The 21,772-nt window shown below is 45.0% G+C and overlaps 1 protein-coding gene and 1 pseudogene across 6 annotated transcripts in view; both read left to right on the forward strand.

Annotated features, from left to right (window-relative positions):
- Fam219a (family with sequence similarity 219 member A) overlaps positions 1-21,772 on the forward strand; it is a 58,076-nt gene that overhangs the window by 7,049 nt on the left and 29,255 nt on the right. The window lies entirely within an intron of this gene.
- LOC146891449 (small nucleolar RNA SNORA70) lies at positions 17,808-17,901 on the forward strand (annotated as a pseudogene).

The following is a 21,772-nucleotide window of genomic DNA, read 5'->3' on the forward strand; positions in this document are numbered from 1 at the left end:
GTCTGGAGCCATTGTTTCCTAAGGAGGCTGGTGGAATGGGTCTGCAGTCCCAGCGCTAGAGAGAGAGACAGATGATCCCTAGAGCCCACTAAGTCTAGACAATCTGTGAGCTCCAGGTTCAGCAAAAGAGCCTGTCTCAAAAAATAAAATGGAGGTGGTAAGGGAAAAACCAACATTGATCTCTGGCCTCCAGACGTGCTCACACAAATGTGTATACACACTGACGTGCACATGTGCATGACCCACACAAACATACCCAAGGGACTGCAGAGATGGCTCACTGGTTAAGAGCACTGGTTGCTCTTCCAGAGGACCCAAGATCATTTCCCAGCATTTTCATCAAGTAGACTCAAAACTGCTTATAACTCCTCCTCTAAGGGTTCCAATGCCCTCTTCTGGCCACTGGGGGCTTCTTCACACACATAGCATGCAGACACACACACACAAAATAAATAAAATTTAAAAAATGACTCTTCAAAATTCCATTAAAATTTTTACTGAATTGCTGAGCATGGGGTGTACACCCTTAATGCTAATGCTAGGGAGGCTGATGCAGGAGGATCTTGAGTTTGAGTTCTGTTTGGAATACATAGCAAGATCCAGGCCTGCATGGGCAATATACCAGCACTGTATGGAAAAAACAAAAAACCAAATAACACACAAACTGTGAAGTGAGAATCTATATATTTCAATATATAGTTACTTTTAGTATAACTACAGTCAATCTGTGAGTTATTTACAGTTCCCATATTAATTGTATATAAAGAAATTAGTGAGGGGCTGGAGAGATGGCTCAGTGGTTAAGAGCATTGCCCGCTCTTCCAAAGGTTCTGAGTTCAATTCCCGGCAACCACATGGTGGCTCACAACCATCTGTAATGAGGTCTGGTGCCCTCTCTGGCCTGCAGACATACACACAGACAGAATATTGTATGCACAATAAATAAATAAATATTAAAAAAAGAAATTAGTGATAGTCAGCCATGATTTAGACTTAGAACTGCATCTCCTATAGTATTTTGTTAATAATATTGATCCTTTGGGATACTTAAGATAAAAAAAGGCTTCATACCCAAATTCCTTGGAAATCACTACCTACTCTGTTCTGCTAGAGTATCCACTAGCATTGAAAAACCCTGCAAAGTCCTGCTGTAAAGCAGCATCTTCAACTGTGTTAAGTTTAACATTTCCCATACTATGTAGCCTTAGCTGACCTCCCCCGCCCCAAAAAAAAAAACATAGCAGTTTGCCTACCTTTGTTCTCGGATGTTGGGACTGAAGGTGTATACCACACCCAGCCTAGAACATTATTTTTTAATGTTATACTACTCACATCTTATCAAGCCAAACATGTTTCATTCAATTGTCTTTAGCCTCTGGTTTAGAAGAGTCTGTGTTCTGATCTACTTTAAATGTATATTCTTCTCTGTTCTTTTTTTTTTAATTATTACTTTTAAAGACCTGTTTATCTTATTTTATGTTTATGAATGTTTAGCTTGTGTACCATGTGTCTGCCTTCAGGGATCAGAAGAGGACATCAAATCCCCTGAGACTGGAGTTTCAGGTGGTTGTGAGCCACCGTGTGTACTCTGGGAGTCAAACCCAGGTCTTCTCTAAGAATAACAAGTGCCTTTAACCACTGGGCCATCTCTCCAGTCTCTTTCCTGTTCTTTTTAGCCTTTCTCAGAAGCCACACCATCTTACCCAGTGGGAGGCCTAGTGGATATTGCTGGCTTGACTCAGGGCCTGACTTGTAGCTGCCAGCAGCAAGTTCCTTGTGATCTTTGGTAGAGAAGCACGTACACAGGCCTTGTTTTTCTCATGATTTGAGAAAAAAAAATACTTTCATTTTGTTCAGTTTTGTGAGTAGTTTGCTTTTACAAATTTATTGAGATAAAGTTCATATTCTGTATGCTTTAACCATTTTTTATGAGAAAGTAATTTTATTAAATTATAAAAGTTTCCATTTCCGCCCCTCCTCCCAACACCCTCCCACTCCCCCCACTCCCTCTCCTCCTCCCTCTCCATCCCTAAGAGCAGTCAGGGTTTCCTGCCCTGTGGGAAGTTCAAGTTCCTCCCCCCTCCCTCCAGGTCCAGGAAGGTGAGTATCCAAACAGACTAGATCCCCAAAATCCAGTATATGCAGAGGAAACAAGTCCCAGTGTCATTGTCAATGGCTTTTCAGAAAGACTCCGGGCCAGCCACATTCAGAGAATCCGGCCACATTCAGAGAATCTGGTTGGATCACGTCCTCGTTCAGTCCCAGTCCAACTGGCCTTGGTGAACTCTCATTAGATCAGTCCCCTTGTGTCAGTGGGTGATCTCATCCCTCGCAGTCCTGATTTCCTTTTTCATTTTCTTCCTCCTTCTGCTCCTCATTTGGACCTTGGGGGGCTCAGTCCGGTGCTCCAATGTGGGTCTCCGTCTGTATCGCCATCCATCGTCAGATGAAGGTTCCCTCTGGTCTTGCCTTCTTTGCTCACATTCTCTTTCCTTCTGCTTCTCTTTTGGGCCTAGGGAGTTAAGTCCAGTGTTCCAATGTGGGTCTCTGTCTCTATCTCCATCCATCGCCAGATGAAGGTTCTATGGTGATAAGCAAAATATTCATCAGTATGGTTATGGGCCAAGGCTGGTTCAGGCACCCTCTCCTCTGTCCAGAGAGCAATCTGGGGATCTCTCCTTGGACCTGGGATCCCATTTATAATCAAGTCTCCTGTAAACCCTAAAATGACTCCCTTAGTTGAAATATATTCTTCCCTGATCCCTCCCCCCATCCCAGTCCACCGAGCTTTCCCCATTCCTCCCCTACTCCCTTCTCTCTAACCCTCTCCCCTTCCAACAACCCTCCCACCCCCCCCATGCACCCGAGGTTACCTGGGACTCTTGTCTATTTCCTATTTCCAGGAGGATAGCTAAATAATTTTCATCAGGTTCACCTTCTTATTTAGCTTCTCTAGGATCACAAATAATAGGCTCAAAGACCTTTAATTATAGTTAGAATCCACTTATGAGTGAATACATACCATATTCCTCTTTTTGGGTCTGGCTTACCTCACTCAGTAAAGCGTTTTCTATTTCCATCCATTTGCATGCAAAATTCAAGATGTCATTGTTTTTTACCGCTGAGTAAAACTCTAATGTGTATATGTTCCACACCTTTTTTAACCATTCTTCTATTGAGGGGATGCTTTAACCATTTTAAACATTACTTTTAGTTCTAGCTTGGCTACCCGCCTTAGCTCTTTTGGCCTGTGCTTTGTCCTTTTATGTTCAGATAGACAGTATGGAAAATAAAGTTGATAGTCCAAATGTCTTGTCGGGAAGAATGCTGTTGGGATCAAAACAAGAAATGGATCCCTGCTTTAAGAGACGTGCCAGGACCTATCTGAAAGCCTTATTAAGTGCCCTGCCTCTTGTGTCAGCCCAAAGGGTGTTCCTGTACAACCACGTCACACCCTCTTGGTCTCTACGTGACATAAAGCATGGGTGATAAGTAAGTTAATGCCGATTGAACTGTAGTGTCTGTCTGGGGCAATGTGTAGGTAGAGTGTGAGAAAGAGTCCTGGTATTATGAGAAGAGTGACATTATTGACTTTCCATGTCTGCCATGGTCTTCAGTGGGAGGAATAGCACTTTTGATGCTCTGCCCTTCCATCTTGGCTTCCCTTAATCATCATCATTATCCTGGGCAGACAACACAGGAAAGGGAGACTCTGGGGGATGGGAGCCTGCTCAGCAAGCTGTCTCACTGAGGGCTGCAGTCTCGTGACATAGGTACTTACAAACTGAAAATGACCTTTCCTAGCCCAGCCTCCCTACCCAGATCTTCAGCATTAGGTCTTGAAGAATATGCAAAGTCAATGGTCCTTTGGAAATTGGTGGGCTAGATGAGAAGGTGGAGCCCTCACTCTGCCAAGCAGATGGGAGGGAAAACGAAGCAGAATGAGGCAGCGATCTCATGAATAGCATATGAGTGGCTGGCCACACATAAAATGAAATAATCCCTTAATGGGAGCATGAAAGGGCCCTGTGAGCCTCAGCTAAAATCTTCCTGGTTTTACTCCAGGCTAAGGAGACCCTGGTTTTCCTTCTAGGATTTTGCTGACGTATCCCCTACCTCCACCCTCCCCCCACTCCCCCCTACTCCAGCTGTCCTAGCCGGATACTTCAAAGTTTTTCCACACAGTCCCATCTGTAGGACCTGAGCAGCCCACATCACCATGACTACCACTGCGTTTCATGATCTCTTTCCATAGCTCTGCCTTTTGTCATGTCGAACTTGGAGCATATTTGAAATATGGTGGCCTTTTTGTTCACAGTGTAAAATCAGGAGGCAAACCTGGAACTGCATCATAAGATGGGCTGACAGGCAGTCAGGTGAGGGGCCACAGGGGCTGTGGAAGGGCAGCTTCATACTAATCAAGAACTACATCATGTGTGTGATATAAATCTTTCTGATGTTATTTGGTTTTTTTTGAAACAGGTCCTCGCTCTGTAGCCAATGATGATGTGGAACTCATTATGTAGCCCAGGCTGATCCCAAAGGCATGTAATTCTCCTGCCTCAGCCTCCTAAGTGTTAGATTACAAGCATGTGCCTACATTCCTAGTGCATGTAATATAACCATTATTCTCAGAAAGGTAGTTATCTGAGGTCATCAAGATAGAATCAAGGTAAGGCTGTGTGATTAGATTGGTGAGGTAGAACTGGTGCCTCAGAGGACAGGAAGTTAATACAAGTCTTCCATATGAGATGGCCAATAGGAAAGCTAATTACTCTTGGCTTACATTGATGAAAGTATGGAGTCAGATCCTAAGAGGTGAAGGCTCTCTTCTATTCTGTTCTGCTCTGGTCAGCATTGTCTGAAATTCTGAATTCTTTGCTCTCATCATTCAACAGAGTGACAAAAAGAACAAAAATCATGTCATGTGAGGACAGCTGAGAGAGCTGCAGCTGTCCAGCCCGCGGAGAAACAGCCTCAGAGAGCACAGCACATGACTAAGGCTTTGAGTCCTCACTGACCGGGATTGGGAAAGGAAGGTTGGATTTCAAGCTACCTGTGACTTCTCATGGAAGACGCAGGACCACTGGATGGGAGCATGAAGGGGCTCCTACCCCTCCCCTTCCCCATTGGATGGGAGCATGAAGGGATGCATATTCCTCTTCAGCTGGCCAGAGGCCAAGACACCTGGAGACACACTGCTCTTTGGAAAATGCCATGCTCTTTCCAAAATAGGCAGCAGGAATTGTGCTGGAGCAGAAACCTGGCTGAGTGAGGCCGTCATGTTCCCAACACTATGAGCAGCACTTGGTTCCTGTGAGGAGATTCTGCTAATCTCTGTATTTTGAGGCCTGTTCTCCAGGCTCCATCTTCTCCTGGCCTCCCTTTCTTTCTTTCAACAAGATGTAAGCATGCCATCTTTCACCTTGGTATGGGACTTTTGTATAAAGTGTTAGGCCTACCCTAAATTCTTTTTTTTAAAAAAAAGATTGATTTATTTATTATGTATACAACATTCCTTCTATGTATGCTTGCATGCCAGAATTGGGCACCAGATCTCATTACAGATGGTTATGAGCCACCATGTGGTTGCTGGGAATTGAACTCAGGACCTCTGGAAGAGCAGCCAGGGCTCTTAACCTCTGAGCCATCTCTTCAGCCCCCCTAAATTCTTTTTTAAGAGAGAAGAAATGGATTTCCCGAGCACTTGACTCACACTGGGAAGGGGTTGGGAGGGTTCTTGCCATCCGTTGTGTACTCCTGTATGCAGGGTCTGAAGATAGAGAATAGGCTTGGCTGTTCCCCAGGGACAGCCTAGCATTAGCCTGGCCAGAACCTGGTCCCAGGCCCAGGGTATCCCCTTTACAACTCGAGATCTAGTTCAGTTTTCTACATCAAGCACCACATGAGGCCTCTAAACCAGCTTCATCCCTCAAAGCTATTCATTTCTTCCATTCATGCCAGCCCCTCCCTTCCCTCTCTTTATTGGTACCTGGAGAATGTTCTCCTCTTAAGAACTCTCTCTCTCTCATCTTTGACTACTCACTCTTATCTATTCTTCAAAATCAGAACAACTCTGCTTCTCCAAGAAGCCTTCCCTGGCTATTCTTGTGAACTGTCATCTAGTCTCAAGGCCTCTAACCTCTATCTAGTCTAGCACCTAAATTGGTATATATGACATTCTGACTCAGGGTGTCCACTTCAGTGAGCTGTGCTGTCCCCAAGTCTTGTCCCCCAGCTCCTCCTCTATCTCACTGGTAGAAAACTTCTGCTCCCAGGGCTTGACAGTCCAGAAATGAAGAAACCTGTTCTTGTGAAATGGAATTACAGAAGACAGCTGGCTTGTTTCAAGGATGAGTAAGAGCAGACAGGAGTTGGGGAATTCTGAGGAATGAGTAGGTGGGAGCCAGGGAGCAGAGATGTACATATTGAAGAATTGTGGGAGTTCCAGTGGGATATATGGATTGAAGAATTCATTCATTATTCAAAGCACATCCTCTTGAGCATATGCAAGACACTGCCCCAGAAGTAGGGAATAGAGTAATCAAGAAAGCAAACCTGTCTATCCAGTGGGAGAAACAGATCCTAAACAGCTAAAGCACGCAACCAAAATCACAGTGAGAAGCAGGTGAGTTGTAGAAACACAAGAAAAGGTGACTTGGATGAGAACAGTGAGATGGGGTATCAGGTGAGTCGCCTGTGAGGAAGTGCTGTCTGAGCTCAGGCTACAGGATGAGTGCTCTGATAGGGAGGGACTTCTTGCTCCCTGGAAGGCCAGGGACATCCCTCTGAGTCCCTTCCAAACTGGCCTTTCTCCATCCTCTCCCTTTACAGCACTGGATAAGTTTTCAGGAATGGGCACATGGGACGGCCAGTGTAGCCCTGCTCCCATTGGTAGTGAACCTTTAACCACACTGCCAGCTCTGTTGTGGTACTGGGAGAGCTATTAATAGTGTGGTGATATTTAATATTTAATGAGCACTGTTGATGAAGAGCCCTTACCTGAGTCGTCCAGCATTGTTTGTCTCGCTTATATCCTACTAGAGATGGAAAAGGGGCCCAAGGTCCTGGTGGGAAGAGGGAAGGAAGAATACCATCCTGGACAGCTTGTCTTTAGCATGCCAGGTTCATGGTCTTAGCACAGAAGCTAAATGTGGCAGGTATCCTGTCTAAGGCAGGCCTGACTCTTAATGGGAAAGCCACCAGCCACTTCCATGCAGATTGCAGAGCTGGTGAGGGGAGCCTCTACTGAGCTTCCTGTGGATCCCAGAGCAGTCCCCTGAAGATGTGAGCTTCCGAAGAACCTTCCTTGCTCTCAGGTGGTCTACTATCCCAGCCCTGGCTTAGAAGGGATCACAGGCTCAGAAAGGCCAAGCAGGGATTATGATGTATGGCTAGTGTTTTAGGGAAGAGGAAGAAGAATTAGGTGGTAGCAGGAAGGGAGATAAGTGAGAAAGTCAAAGACATCGGCACACAAGTGGGCCACTTATCAACCTCTCCATCAGCTTCAGCCAGAACCTCATGTCGACTGGAGGTTCTGAGATACAACAATGAGGCAATCTCAGGAAGCATCCTTGGGAGGAACTGGTTTGAATATCTTTAATTATAGAGAGACCCTAAGGAGCTAGTGAGGGGCGCTGGCCTTGGAGCAGGAGGTATGCCCAACAGTGCCAGGAAGTCACCTGGGTGCATCCTAGCTATATCTGCAATTTGACTTCTGGCTGGCCTCTTTCAGGCTGCTTATCAAGTGGATAAGATCACACACATGTAGATGAACAGCAAATCCCACTATTGCTTCTGGTCCGGGTTTGATGGTGATGAAGGTGTTGGTGATCTCCTTTCCCATCAGTGGTTCCCAGGGCAACTTCTGTGGGATGGGGTGAAGAGGTGATGGGGGCTGTGGTGAGGCCAGCCTCGAGACAAAAGAGCCTTCTTCTCAGAGGGGAATCCCGTGAGAGGGCAGGTGCAAGGGGAGCTGCGAAGGGGAGCCGAGACCCTGCCCTTCCCCTGTGCCAGGTCTGAGTCCCGCTGTCACAGTGGCGCCGGCCTGGAGAGCTCACTGTTGATGAAGGCAGGCCTCATCCTGCTGCTAGCTCAGTTTACGAAGGTCAGTGCTCAGGAAACATTGGAAAATCCCCTCCCCCGGGTCAGTGAGCTGAAGGAGGAGGCAGCCCCAGACTGCTGACTTTGAGTTCTTCCCAACATTTTGTCAGAGTAACCTTCAAGCATTTATGCAGTAGAGAAGAAAGTAAGATGAACCCTCAGGTACGCATCAGCTTCAACAATTGCCAGCACAAGACTGCTTCACCCAGGCCTCCACACATAATTAGAAATAATTCTTTCTTGCTTAGCATCAGCATGTGTTTCTCTTATAAAGTCAGGTATAACAGATCATAATATTATCACATTATCTGAGAATAGTTCTTTTAAAATCATGAAGTTTTAGTTTTAGTTGGTTTGTTTGAAATTAGTCCATGCATTGCATTCAGTTGACCTTTCTTGCTTGCTTATTTTGTTTGGTTTGGTTTTCATTTTGTTTTGTTTTTGTTTTTTGTTTTGTTTTGTTTTAAGACAGGGTTTCTCTGTGTAGTCCTGGGTGTCCTGGAATTTGATCTGTAGACCAGGCTGGCCTCCAACTCACAGAGATGTGCACCTGCTTCTGTCTCCCTAGTGCTGAAATTAAAGACGCCCACCACTGCCCAGCTGACCTTTTTTTTTTTTTTAAGTTTTATTGTTTATTGCATGCACATGGAGATCAGAATAACTTTGTGGAGTCAGTTCTGTCCTTTCATCTTTACTTGGGTTTGGGCTCCAGGATCAAACCCAGCTTGTCAGGCTTGGGCATCATGGGCTTTTCCCTAGTGCTGGCTGACCTTTCTTTACTCTAAAGAGCTTCCTTCTACTTTTTCTTCTCTGACAATTTCTCTGTTTGGTGATCTTTTGTTGTTACCATTTCCTACATTCTGGATTTTGTTGATTGCCTTCCTGTGGTGGTTTTAATCCTGTTCTCTCTCCTACATGTCTGTAAACTAGTAGTAGACCAGATTCAGATTCAACCTTTCATGAAGAATTCTTGGTAGATGCACTGTGCGTTTCCCCTCTCCCCACTGAGGTGTGATCGTGCACATCGTCCTCAACACAGTTGTCCTGGTTTTTGTGGTGTTCAGACTGATTGATGGGGTAGTTAGCCTGATTACAACCCATTACAGAGGTTCCTCAACATCCGTTTGCCTAATGTTCTCAGCAGTCCCTGATGGTCATTGCCTTGGTCCATTATTTCATTAGGAGTTTCCTCATCCCCATTAGTATCCCCAGCCCCTCTCCTTTGCATCTGCACTCTCCACACTGTCCTTAATCCACACCATCATTTCCTTTCTCATCAGCCCAAGATGCCCAACAGCTCTTCAGGCCTGTGGATTCCATCTGCTTCCCTGGGGGCCTGTGCTTCCCTGAGGGGAGGCTCCTGACTTGGGTCTGTTCTCACTGCAGCAGCTCTCTGAATCCTGCTAGAGACCTGACTGACCCACCCAAGGGAGTGTGAGCAGCTTGGGCTGTTCCTCCTGAGGGAGCATTCTGCAGGGAGCTGGCTTCATTTCCCCTTCTCAGGAATTTCTCAGGAGCCCTCTTCTGTACTGAGGAGAGTCTTCCACCCTTGTTTCCTCAGCTTCCTGCCCAAGCCTGGGCCCTGGCAAGGACCCAAGCCTGGCTTCCTGTTTACAGGCTGGGCGAGGTTGAGGGAGGCATGGGAAGGGCAACTCCAACACTCATGTTCTTTTCTCTCTCCTGCCAAGTGTAGATGCCTATGAGGGCCTGAATAGTTACCATCCTCCGGTACTTTGGCATCCCTTTGTCTCCCATGATTGCTGCTCCTGTTGGGTTCTTCTGCTCATAGGAGAGACTATGGACACTATAGTGCTTGTGTCTTGTGTGCTTGTGCACCCCAGACAAAGCAGATGTACCACTTTCACTGGGAAACTCAGAGCTGGGAGCTTACAGACCCTGCCCCTGCCCACACAAGTCCTGCAACTCTACTCCCAGCTCTTAGTCCTCTGGCCACTATGTCCAATGTATCAGAGTCCAGTGCAGTCACTTCTCAGTATCTGTGGTTCCAGGACCAGTGCCCCCACCCTTCACCAAAACCCATGAATATGCAAGCCCCTTACTTATTTGATAGTCAAGCATGGTGGCATGTGCCTGGAGTCTCAAGGATTGCTCAAGTACTTGAGTTCAGTACTGGCCTGGACAATAGAGGCAGTCCCTGTCTCAAAGAAAACCAAAATTGGAAGAAGCTTAGGATGGCATACAATGCACATACAGTCTGTACACTTGAAATCCTCCCAAGGTTCCTTGCAATGACTAACACAGTGTACATGTTATGTAAATAGTTATTTTGTTGATTTGGTTTGATTTGTTTTGGTTTTGAGACAATGTCTTACTATGTAGCTCTGCTAACCTGAAACTCAGAGATTTAACTGCTTCTGCCTAAGTGATGGGATTAAAAGTGTGTGCCACCGTGCTGTGTATAAATGGTTATTATACTATATTGCTTAAGGAATAGTGAGGAAAGTGTGTACATGTTCAGTACAGATATTTTCTGCCTACTATTTTCAATCGAAGCTTGGTTGAATCAACATATGCAGAACTTACAAATTCACAGGGCCAGCACTTTAGGATTTCTGATAAGAGGCAGCTTAGATGCCCCGCCCTCATTCTTCCATATGCCTGGCTCCTCCTCGAACAGTGAGAACCTGAAGGGCCATATTCCGCTCCACGAGAGGACCTGCCATGGATTAATTATTTTCTCCCCTCTTCTGGATGGTCCCAGCAAGAATTATGTGAAACCCAATCTCTTTCATCCCATGAGGAGAGATTGTCAGTGATCTGAAATGACATGCATCTGCCACCCCAGCATTTGGGAGGCTGAAGTGGGATTGTGAGTTCAAGGCTAGCCTAATCCACATAGCAAAACCTTCCGTCTCAAAATAACGAAACAATCAACAAAAACCAGATGTGATGGCACACATTTGTGATCCCCAATACTGATGAGGCTGAAGCAAGAGAATTACTTCAAGTCTGAAGTCAGCCAAGACTACACAGTGTTCCAAGGTGAACCTGGAACATACAGTAAAACCTGATCTACCTGAACTTCCCAAACTTCCTAAAAAAGCACAAAGAGAAAAGTGTGTTGCTAGGTATCAGGGAAGTCTGTTACCCCTTACACACCAGCTTCTGTTCCCACCTGTAAAGATTCAATCCCTGAGCAGGGAATGGTAATGGGCACCTGTAGTCTCAACACCTAGAAGGTGGAGGCAGGAGTCAAGGTCACCCTCAGCTACAGTAAATTCACAGCCAGTCTGGGCTGCAGGAAAGCTTGTCTGAAAACAAAAGAAAAAGACTGGGGTCCTTCAGTGGCCTGCAAGGCCTCAGGTCATCTGCTGCAGCTCCTGCAAGGCCTCAGGTCATCTGACTGCAGCCTTCCTGTCCAGCTCACCTCTTCCGTTCCCTTCACCACTGACTGCATCCTGCCCTGGTTTTCCTCTGGGGTCTGCTTCCTTTTGTTTCAGGGCTTTTGCACTTAATTTTGCTTTTGGAATGTTTTGTTGTCTGGACTGACTCCAACTCATCTCCTAAACTTGCCTTGGGGCCATCTCTCCTTATTGTACTTTTCACAGGTGTAACTTGAGAAATGTGTGCATAATTGTTCTATTGCTATAGGGCTTTAAGTTCCATAGGGCAGAGACCATTTCTGTTTTTACATCATTCCCCTGCAAAGTGCTGCAGCTCCTACACATAGTATTCTTTCCCTGAATACCTGTTGAACAAATGAGTGGTGGGATGAACCTCCTTTTCTAGTAACCGGTGTCATTCCACCATATTTAATATGTGTCCTGCTAGTGGTGAGCGTTTTCCATGCATGCAACATTTTACTTAACCTTTACCACTCTGTGAAGGAGTCCCCTCTTCATCTACAGAGAAGAGACTAAGACCTAAGGTCACTCAGCTAATTGACTTCAAACCACTTCAAACCCAGGTGTTCAAACCTCATAGCCCATTCTCTTAACCGTAGTACCACACTGCCCCCTTTTGGCATGTCACAGAGTTGCCACTGGGTCCTGGTTAATTTCAGCTGGCAGACTGGCTGTGGAGCCCAGCTGTGAAAGGACATGGGTGGTGGGATTCAACCTGGGCTGCTACTGCTCTAGGCTCATGCAGTTCAGGGTCTGTCGCCCCATTTGTTTTCCATAGACCCTTTGCCACCTCCTGGCTGTAATATAGCATCTTGCTTCAGAGAAAAGAAGAGCCAGCTGTTTAAACGGCCTGATTTGCTGTGTCCAGGGAGTAAACAGTTCTGATTAAGATCCCAATAAAAATAATTGAGAGGGAAAAAGGAATGTTTGTCTCTTTGTGATTTAGTCACTAAAGACGGCACTCTGGAAATTAGCTTTAAGACATTCCTGGGAAATACAGACCCAGTGAGAGGGCAATACCTCTTAGTCTTGATTACAGCAAAGCTCAAGTTATTCAGCATCCCAGGGCTTCTCTGGTGGCAGGGAAATTGGAACTGGTGAATACTTTAGACTAGATGGGGACATGAAAGTGAGAAATAGGTGACATAAATATAAAACCCAGCTCCCATTTGTTGACCATGCCAAGCATGCTGTAAAACATTCTGTATTCAGTATTGCCTTCATTCTAACACCAGTCTTGCAAACTAGTTAATACTGCATCCATAAAATGAAAGAGGCATTAGGAAAGGGAGTTGCCAAAAGTCGCACAACAACTGGTCTTCCTGACTTTGAAACCAGAGCATCCCCAAACTGAGTTGGTGAGGATAGACAACTAACAGTGGAGCCTCATTCCTATTTTAGGGATGTGGTTAAACTAGAAAAGTAGGCAAACGTATAAAGACTTCCCTTTACTAGGCATTATAGTTGTTTTTAAATAAATATATCTAGTTGTGATGATCCATTCCTGTAACCCTGGAACTCTGGAGACTGAAGCTGGAGGACCTCAAGTTCAAAGTCAGAGTGAGCCCTGTGCTGAGACACTGCCTTAAAACAAGTATGTATACAATTTTATGATGTAGCATTAAAATAGTTACAATAAACATAATAGCTACAGTAGCTGCACCATTATCACAGTGAGAAGAGGAAATTTTAAAAAGCAAAGAGGTTAGGCATGGTGATGCACACCTTTTATCCTAGCACTTGGGATGCAGAGGCAGGAGGATTTCTGTGAACTCTGAGGGCAGCCTGGTCTACATAGTGAGCTCCAGGGCAGCCAGGGCTATTGAAACTCTGTCTCAATTTACCCCCTCCAAAAACAAACAAAGACCCTAAGCCTTTGGCCTTGGAGCCTGATTAAATAAATCATGGAACACCCTTCCCACAGCAAACCTAGGGAGTTTCTCATGGGAGAGGTGAGCCAGGCATGGTAAGCTCATGCCTATAACTCTAGCACTTGGGAGACCAAGGAAGGAGGATCAGGAGCTCAGGGCCAGCTTTGGCTACATAACAAATTCAAAATAAAGGCCAGCCAACTAGATGAGCTGACTCAACAGGTAAAGACCCTTGCTATATAATCCTGGTGGCTCCAGTTTGATCCCCAGAGCCCACGTGAAGATGGAAAGAGAGAACTGATTCTACAGTCAACCTCTGACCTCTTCATATGTACTGTGCTACATGTGTCCACACATACCATACACACTAATAGTGAGTAATTTTTAGATGAAAAGATATTTATAAGCGATTTTTCCTTGGCATAAAAGCATATAACAGGGGCTGGAGAGATGACTCAGCAGTAAAGAACACTGGCTGTTCTTCCAAAGGACCTGGGTTCAATTCCCAGCACCTACATGACAGCTAACAACTGTCTCTAACTCCAGTTTTTGGGGATCTGATACCTTCACACCAATCCACATAAAATCAAGTTAAATAAATTTTAAAAAACACAAAGATTTCGTAGTATTTAAAAAAAAAGATATAACATAAAATTGCCTCCATGAGATACATATGAAATGTGGGTAGTCTGATTCCATCTGTGCTTAAGCCTGTATGTATAACCATACATTTTAAAGTCTGAAAGTATAGAGCAGCAACAGTTCTAATCATATGAGAACTTTCACTTCCTTCCTCATTCACCTTTGTACTGGAATCTGCTAAGAGAAATCAACTTATTTTTTATAATTCCTTTTTCTCTTCTGTGTAACAAATGCTAAAACGTGCACTCTTTCCCCAGCCTAGCCCTCCCTACACAGGCACTAGAGCTGTTCTCCATCACTCGCGTGTGTGTAGAATCAGGTATTGTGTGGACAAGTTGACTAAATGCATTGAGGGCAGAAATGTCACCTCCTACCTGTCACCTACTCATCTAGCCATCTTGTCCCTGCTGGGCCCCTCAGCTTTGACCTAGCACACTCCGTTTACATCTCTCTGCCTTCCCAAACTGCAGAGCCTGGCTGTGAGGAGACAAGGCTTTTCTTTGGAAATGAGAAGCTCAACACTGAACAGACATGTTCTTGCCTCTTAACTCCCTGCCTTACCTTCACCAGCAAAGGGGGTGAGGAGGAGAGTTTAGTCTCAGGCCCCCCAAACTACAGCCATGATCACATGTTTGGAGTTCTCCTTCCTGCTTGTGTTTTCAGTGCAGCCTTTTTATGTGGCAAAGTAGGAAAGGGACCAGAAAACGTAACTACTCCTGGCTCAGGGACTACGTGCAGCCTTTTTTTTTTTTCTCTGCAAAACATAATAAATAATAGACACTACTTCTATGTCTTATGACTGTCAGAGATTAAATGAGAAAACCTAAGTTGCAATAAAAACATAAACGTCTATTTTTTGATGTAATCTTTTCAGCTATGTGTTATGCTCTTATATCTACATACGTCTACATCTGCTTATTATGGAGTAACAGTTTAATAGGAAGACAAGAGATACTGAACAATCTTGAAAGATCACTTCTTAAAACCAATCTGAGAGGACTGGAGAGATAGCTCAGCAATGAAGAGCACTGGCTGCTCTTCCGGGGGACCCAGGGTAAAGTCTCAGCAACCACATGGCAGCTCACAACTGTATGTAACTCCAGTTCCAGGGAATCCAACACCCTCTTTAGTCTCTGAGGGCAAGCAGGCATGTATGAAGTGCACAGAGTGCACACAGTTAAAACATCTGTACATATAAACATGTTGAAGCCAGGGAAGGGAGGGGGAAGGAGTCAAGCTTGTCTTCATGTCCTCTGCCTGTTTCCCCAGTGAACGTGCCTTGCTTTTTGGAGATAAGGAAACCAATACAGACTTTTTAATGGCTTAAGGTAATATAACCAAACTAGAAATAATCATTGGAAGTCATCCACACAGGTCGGCAGCTGGGGCAAAGAGAACAGAGGATTTGGAAAGATAAGCAATTGGGGAAACAGCCTGATTGGCAAATTGGGACCGTATTGTTAAAACTATTGAATGTCAGGTCAATGAGTTTTTAAGTGGTGGGAGCCATTGGAGGGTCTTGAGCAAAGCAGTAGTTACATTCTCAGAACAGTGTTTAGGAGTAATGAATGTGGACGAGAAGCCTGGAGTTCTGCTTCCAACCCCCAGAATTCATAAAGATGGAAACTAAGAACCAACTCCATGGTGCTGTCCTCTGACTTCCACATGTATGCCATGGCACATGTGCTCTCACATGTGTGTGCACGCACGCACACACACACACACACACACACACACTTTTGTTTATTTTTAGCTTTATCCATTTTTCACTTACTTTTTTGAAAAAGAATAATGCACAAGATGACTTGGAGAAGAAAGAAAGAAAGACAAAAATGTTTATATAGTCAAGCATGGTGGTGAACTTGAGGCTACAGTAGGGAGAGTTTAAGTTCAAGACCAGCCTGAGCTACACAGGAAGTCCCTGTCCTTAAATATATGTTAAGTATTTTGAAGAAAGTGCTACATTACATTTCCAGTTGATTTGCCAGAAGTCTAAATAGAAAGAGGACGACCCACAGTTGGGTCTAAGAGAGACAGGAGCAACCTGTAAGATAATAGTGATGGCACTGGGTTATAACCCCCAAGTAAGATAAATATTAATCCACACTGATACACGTACGTGGTTAAATAAACAAAGGAGAAGGTACAAATACTCCTTTTAGAAGAATTATAATTATATATGTTATATATACATATATATGTATATATAATTTCATGAAATATATTTCATTAAAGTTTTTTTTTTTTTGAGACAAGGTTTCTCTGTAGCTTTGGTGCCTGTCCTGGAACTAGCTCTTGTAGACCAGGCTGGCCTTGAAGTCACAGAGATCCACCTGCCTCTGCCTCCCTGGTGCTGGGATTAAAGGTGCGCACTACCACTGCCCAGCTAAAATTTTATGTTTGTAGATAATGAGGGAAATAAAATTACCACGAAACATCATAGTAATGATAGCTGCTGTCAAGATTTACTGACTACTAAATCTAGAGGGTGACCCTTTAAGGAGAACCAAGATATTTGAATAGTTATATGATACTCTTACTATTAGGTACTATGGCAGTTTTAAACATGTATCCACACTTTGACACACCTCTCTCTAGGAGAGAAAATTTAATTCTCTCCACCTTGAATATATGGGCTAGACTTGTTTTTTATGAAGAGAAAACAATATGACAGAAATAGTAATTTTACAATAGAGAGATCTGTCAAGTACCACCCTAAGTGATTAAGGTTAATCTCCCTGGTAATGAGACGTGTACTTCCCAGTGTACCATCACAAGTACATGTCACCTCCAATGTATTCTCCTCCAGACTCTATAACCTGAACTGGTTACAGGGGCTGGAGAGATGACTCAGCAGTTAGGATGAGTTAACTGAGGACCCAGATTCAGTTCCCAGCACCAACATGGTGGTTTATAGCCATCTACAACTCCAGCTCGAGGGGACCCAGCACCCTCTTCTGACCTCCTCAGGCACGGCATGCTCATTAGGCACATGCATACACTCTGACACAAATGAATGAAATAAAACAGTTCTTAAAGAAACTTTTGGCAAATTGAAAAGACATTCTGGGAAATGCCTAACCAAGCATTTTCTTGACCTCAAAAGTCAAGAAAAGGCTGAAAATGAAAAAGGACCTAGTACAAAACCTGGAAAACTTCACATCAAATCTGTAGCTAAGTTAATAGCAGTGCTCAAGTATTAACCTCTTAGAGCTGATCGTGTACCATAGTTACGTGAGATACTCCCATTAGGGGAAACTAGATGCTGAACTCTCTGAATTATCCCAATGTATAAATATAGAATTATTTCAGGACTGGTGAAGATGGCTCAGCAGGGGAAGGCACTTGCTGCCAAGCTTGATTGATGAGTTGAGTTTGACCCCCAGGATTTACACGGTGAAAGGCGCGAATCAGCTTCTGAAAGTTGTTCTCTGACTTGCACATGGGCACTGTAGCATACTGCCCACCCACATAAACAAATGAATATCATTTTAAAACGTTTTTAATTATTTCAAAATAACCATACTTATGGACTGGAGAGATGACTCAGCTGTTAAAGGCTAGGCTCATAACCAAAATATAAGGCTAAAAATATCACCACCACCCTTTTTTTAGTATATTTGGCTAGAAAAGAAGGCTGCCATTAACAAGATGAGGATAGCTAAAGGGAAAATGAAGACTATATAGCAGGCTCCAGGCCAAGCTGGGCTACATAGCCCATAAACAAACAAAAACTGAAGAGAAAATAGAGTTTCTAAAAAGATCTAATCAGCACTTCCAGTGATTCTGAAGTGGGAGACATTCTCCTAGGAAAAGACCGTTGGCTTTGTAGCAAATTAAGCTGTTTCTCACGGTGTGCAGTGTTTGCAGACACGGCCTCCTTGGGGGTGCACACAGCCTAAGGGACCTTGGAGATAATTTTCTGTTGCCTAGTCATGTATCTAGTCCCTTTGCTTTCCCCAGTGCAGGCTTTAGACTGGAGTGCAGATGCCTTTGGGAAGGCCCAGGGCACAGTGGCCAGGGTTCACATTGGCCAGGTCACCATGTCTATCTTCACCAAACTGTAGAATAAGGAGCATGTGACTGAGGCCCTGCTTCAGGTTTAACCCAGATGACCTTGAAGACATAGTAGCGGAAAAGCAGCTCATCCCTAATGACTGTGGAGTCACATATATTCCCAATTGTCGTCCTCTAGACAAGTGCAGGCCCTGCACACCCAAGGAGTCCATTGTGCTGCCCTATACCCTCCCAAATCATGTTCAGTAATAAATTCTCACATCCAGTGGGCGGGAGTGAAAGGGCCCCTGGAATTTTAACCAGGAGCTTGGAACTGGCCCCAAGAGTTATCAGAAGGGCTAGAGAGAGATGGCTTACAGTGTTCGACTTAAGGAGGACCTGAGTTCATTTCCAAGCACCCACATCAGACACCTCTTAACTGCCTATACCCCAGCTCCAAGGAGCTCCAGTGCCTCTGGCCTCTGGCCTCCACAGGCACCTGAACTCACATGTACATACACACATGTGTATAACTAAAAATAATAAAGGTAAAAAAAAAGTGAGAGAAGACAAGGAGAGGTATGGGGGAGGTGAATACAGGAGTCAAGGTGCCAGGACGCAGAGTGCAGAAGCACTTGCCCAATCTAAGCAAATAGACTCATGGAAGTTCCTGGGAGCCAGGCATGGTAGCACATCCTAGCACTCAGAAGGCAGAGGCAGGAGGATCTCTATGAGTTTGTGGCCAGTCTGGTCTACAGAGTGAGTTCCAGAACAGCCAGGGCTACACAGAGAAACCCTGTCTCAAGGGGAGAAAATCTCCTAGGGAAAGAAGGAATGGATACTCCTAAATAGAGAGGCAAGAAATGGTGTCCAGAGCAAGTGAGCCCAAGACCTGGGCCCCAAAGCTCAAAAAGAGGTGATGCCCCTGCCTCCTGGCCCTGACCGAACTCAGGCTAAAAGCTAGAGGCCATACATTGAGGACTATTTCTTTCGCTCCTTAGTTGAGAGTCTAGTCTGTTACCTGAGTCCCAGGTCATCCCCTGTGGACCGGACAGAAAGTGAAGTAGGGTGGATTTACCCATTTTCTGTGCTGCTTGTGCTTGAGATAGAGAATCATCTGGTTTTGAAATGGGCACTAAACAGCATACAGTGTGATTTCTCTGTGCACGTGTTTATGTGATTAACACACACCTACCATGCACATGCTTTTTCAACTACCTACCCTGTGGCAGAGACTATGGGAAACACGTTATGAATAGCGTCACTCCTCCCCACAACGTTGAGACAGATGCTATGATGTTCATCGTGTTAAAGGTGAAATGAAGAGCCAGAGAGGTTAGAAACGTGGTGAAGTTCATGTCAGTGGGACTTGGAGAGCTGCAGCTCAATGGCAGAGCACCTGCCTGGCCTGCACCAGGCCCTGGCTTCAGCCGCAGCTGTGAAGGAAGCCACATAGATAAGTAAATGGCAGGAGTAGGACTTAATTCAAAACCATTTGTTTTGAGCATTACACTATAACCCTGCTCCTGATGCGCACACACAGACCCAAGCTGTGCCAGGACACTAACAGTGGGTAGCTCTAGACCAGTGGTTTTCAACCTTCCTAATGCTGCAACCCTTTAATACAGTTCATCATGTTGTGGCGACCCCCAAACATAAGACTATTTTTGTTGCTATTTCATAAATATAATTTTGCTACTGTTATGAATTGTAAAAGGGTCGTTTGACCCCAAAGAGTTTGAGACCCACAGGTTGAGAACCACAACTCTAGATGGTGTGATTAAGTGTAATGTTTTTCTATTTTCTTCTTACCTGGACTTTTAAAGTGACTATATCCCTTTTGAATTTAGGAAAATATATCATATTATTTAAGCTTGGGTACTTCTACCAACTTCCTGTAATATCTAAGACAAGAACAAAGCAAGCACAGAGAAAGACTATCTTCTCTGAAATGGCAGAAAGGAGAATTGATGCTCTGTGTGTGTGTGTGTGTGTACACGTGTGTGTGTGAGTGTGCATGTGTTGCATGTGTGTGTTCATGTGTGTGCAGTGTGTTGCACATGTGTGTGCACATGTATGTTCAAACATGCATGTTGTGCATGTGTGAAATGCCGTGGGCAAACATGTGTAAAATGTTTGCGTGCACGTGTGTGCATGCATGTGTGAAATGTACATGTCCGTGTGTGCTATGTCTGTATATGTGTGTACACATGTGTGCGTGCGTGCGTGCATGTGTGTGTGTGTGTGTGTGTGTGTGTGTGTGTGTGTGGTAGTCATGAAAGGGAGAGTGAGGAGAGGAACTAATGAGTACCACACAAAGAATTTTCTCCCTTCCTTATGGTCACCTTGCCCTTGGACAAGGGTTTTTGGTCCTGAACATTCATAGAGACTGGGGACATTTTTTTCACATACACACTAAGATTTTGAATCTCACCCCTTATTAAATCTGGCTAGAGAGTCAAGCTGCTGGCGTGAAGCCCAGGCTGGAGCCATGAGTGATTGGAGTCATTCTGGAGCAACTTCAGGCGTACAGGCCATGGACGCAAGCAGGCAGCTGGTGTCAGCCGTGGGCAAAGATGAACTGGCGGCATTTAAGGTCACCACTAACAGTAGGCAGGCCTTGTCCAGATCCTCCCACGTGTTCGGCGGTGATTCAGAACGCTGGATAGCTCCCAAAGAAACCCTGCCTTTCCTGGCTAAGCCTGGAGACCCATTTTGTTCATTCATTCATTCATTCATTCATTTAGATTTTTTTTTTAGAGACAGGACTTCTATGTGTAACCCTGGCTGTCCTGGAACTCACTCTGCAGACCACGATGGTCTTGAACTCAGAGATTCACCTGCCTCTGCCTCCCGAGTGGGATACCGACATTATTAAGGCCCTGTGTTTATTCTAATTTGAATAGCCTTTCTCAAATAGCCTTTCACTTCAAGGGCCTGGCCTCTTCTCTTTCCAAGACTCTCCCTGTGAGTGCAAAGGCTCTCTCTACATCAGCACCTTTGCTACCTTCCCCAAACACACGTCTAGCCTGACTGAACTCTCCTGTGGTCACCATCTCTCTCAAAGTGAAGTAAGTTTCAGAGACATCATGCCATCTCCTGAGCTGTCCATGGCCAGAATCTGACACCAAAATTCCTCATGGCTGTAGGACTCTGTGGGAGTAGAGGAACAAAGGTTCTCTGTCTCTTAATGTCCCTGGTACCCTCCTCTTTAACCAGAGCATGAGGGAGGGACACTAAGAGAGACACCGAGCATGCTTCAGAGAAGAGTCTTCCATGGCTACCTCTGTAGCTTCAGCCTGGCAGTGAGGACACATTTGATGTAAAGACATTGTTCTAGAGGACGGACACTGGCATGAATGGGAGGAGCATATCTAGCAAATAGAAGCAGAAATGAAACGAGTGGGTCTGGGGGCTCCCCGACTCCAGCCACGCATGTGGCCCAGAGCCCACAGGTGGAACTTTGATTGACCATTATCACGGGAAGGGTCCTCTCCCATTCTCCAAGTGATACCGAGGGATGTGAAGGCATGAGAGGGCAGTAGAGTCCCAGCCATTTACGGGCCTTGGATTTTCTAGTAGAAAGTTCCCCTGCCTGTCTCTCCCACAGCCAAGTGAATGAGCCAGCAAAGGAGGTAAAAGCACGAATGCACCTGCACTGAGGCCCAGCAAAGATGCTCTGGGGCCGTTCCTCTCAACCAGTCATGCTCTGGCCTTGTGCAGACCCTTTCCTCCAGAGTCCCTTTGGTGAGGGATCCATTACACCCCACAGTCACTGCCTAACTTATACTTCAA

The sequence above is a fragment of the Myodes glareolus genome, chromosome 16, assembly GCF_982192425.1.
Source record: "Myodes glareolus chromosome 16, mMyoGla1.1, whole genome shotgun sequence".
Taxonomy (NCBI): domain Eukaryota; kingdom Metazoa; phylum Chordata; class Mammalia; order Rodentia; family Cricetidae; genus Myodes; species Myodes glareolus.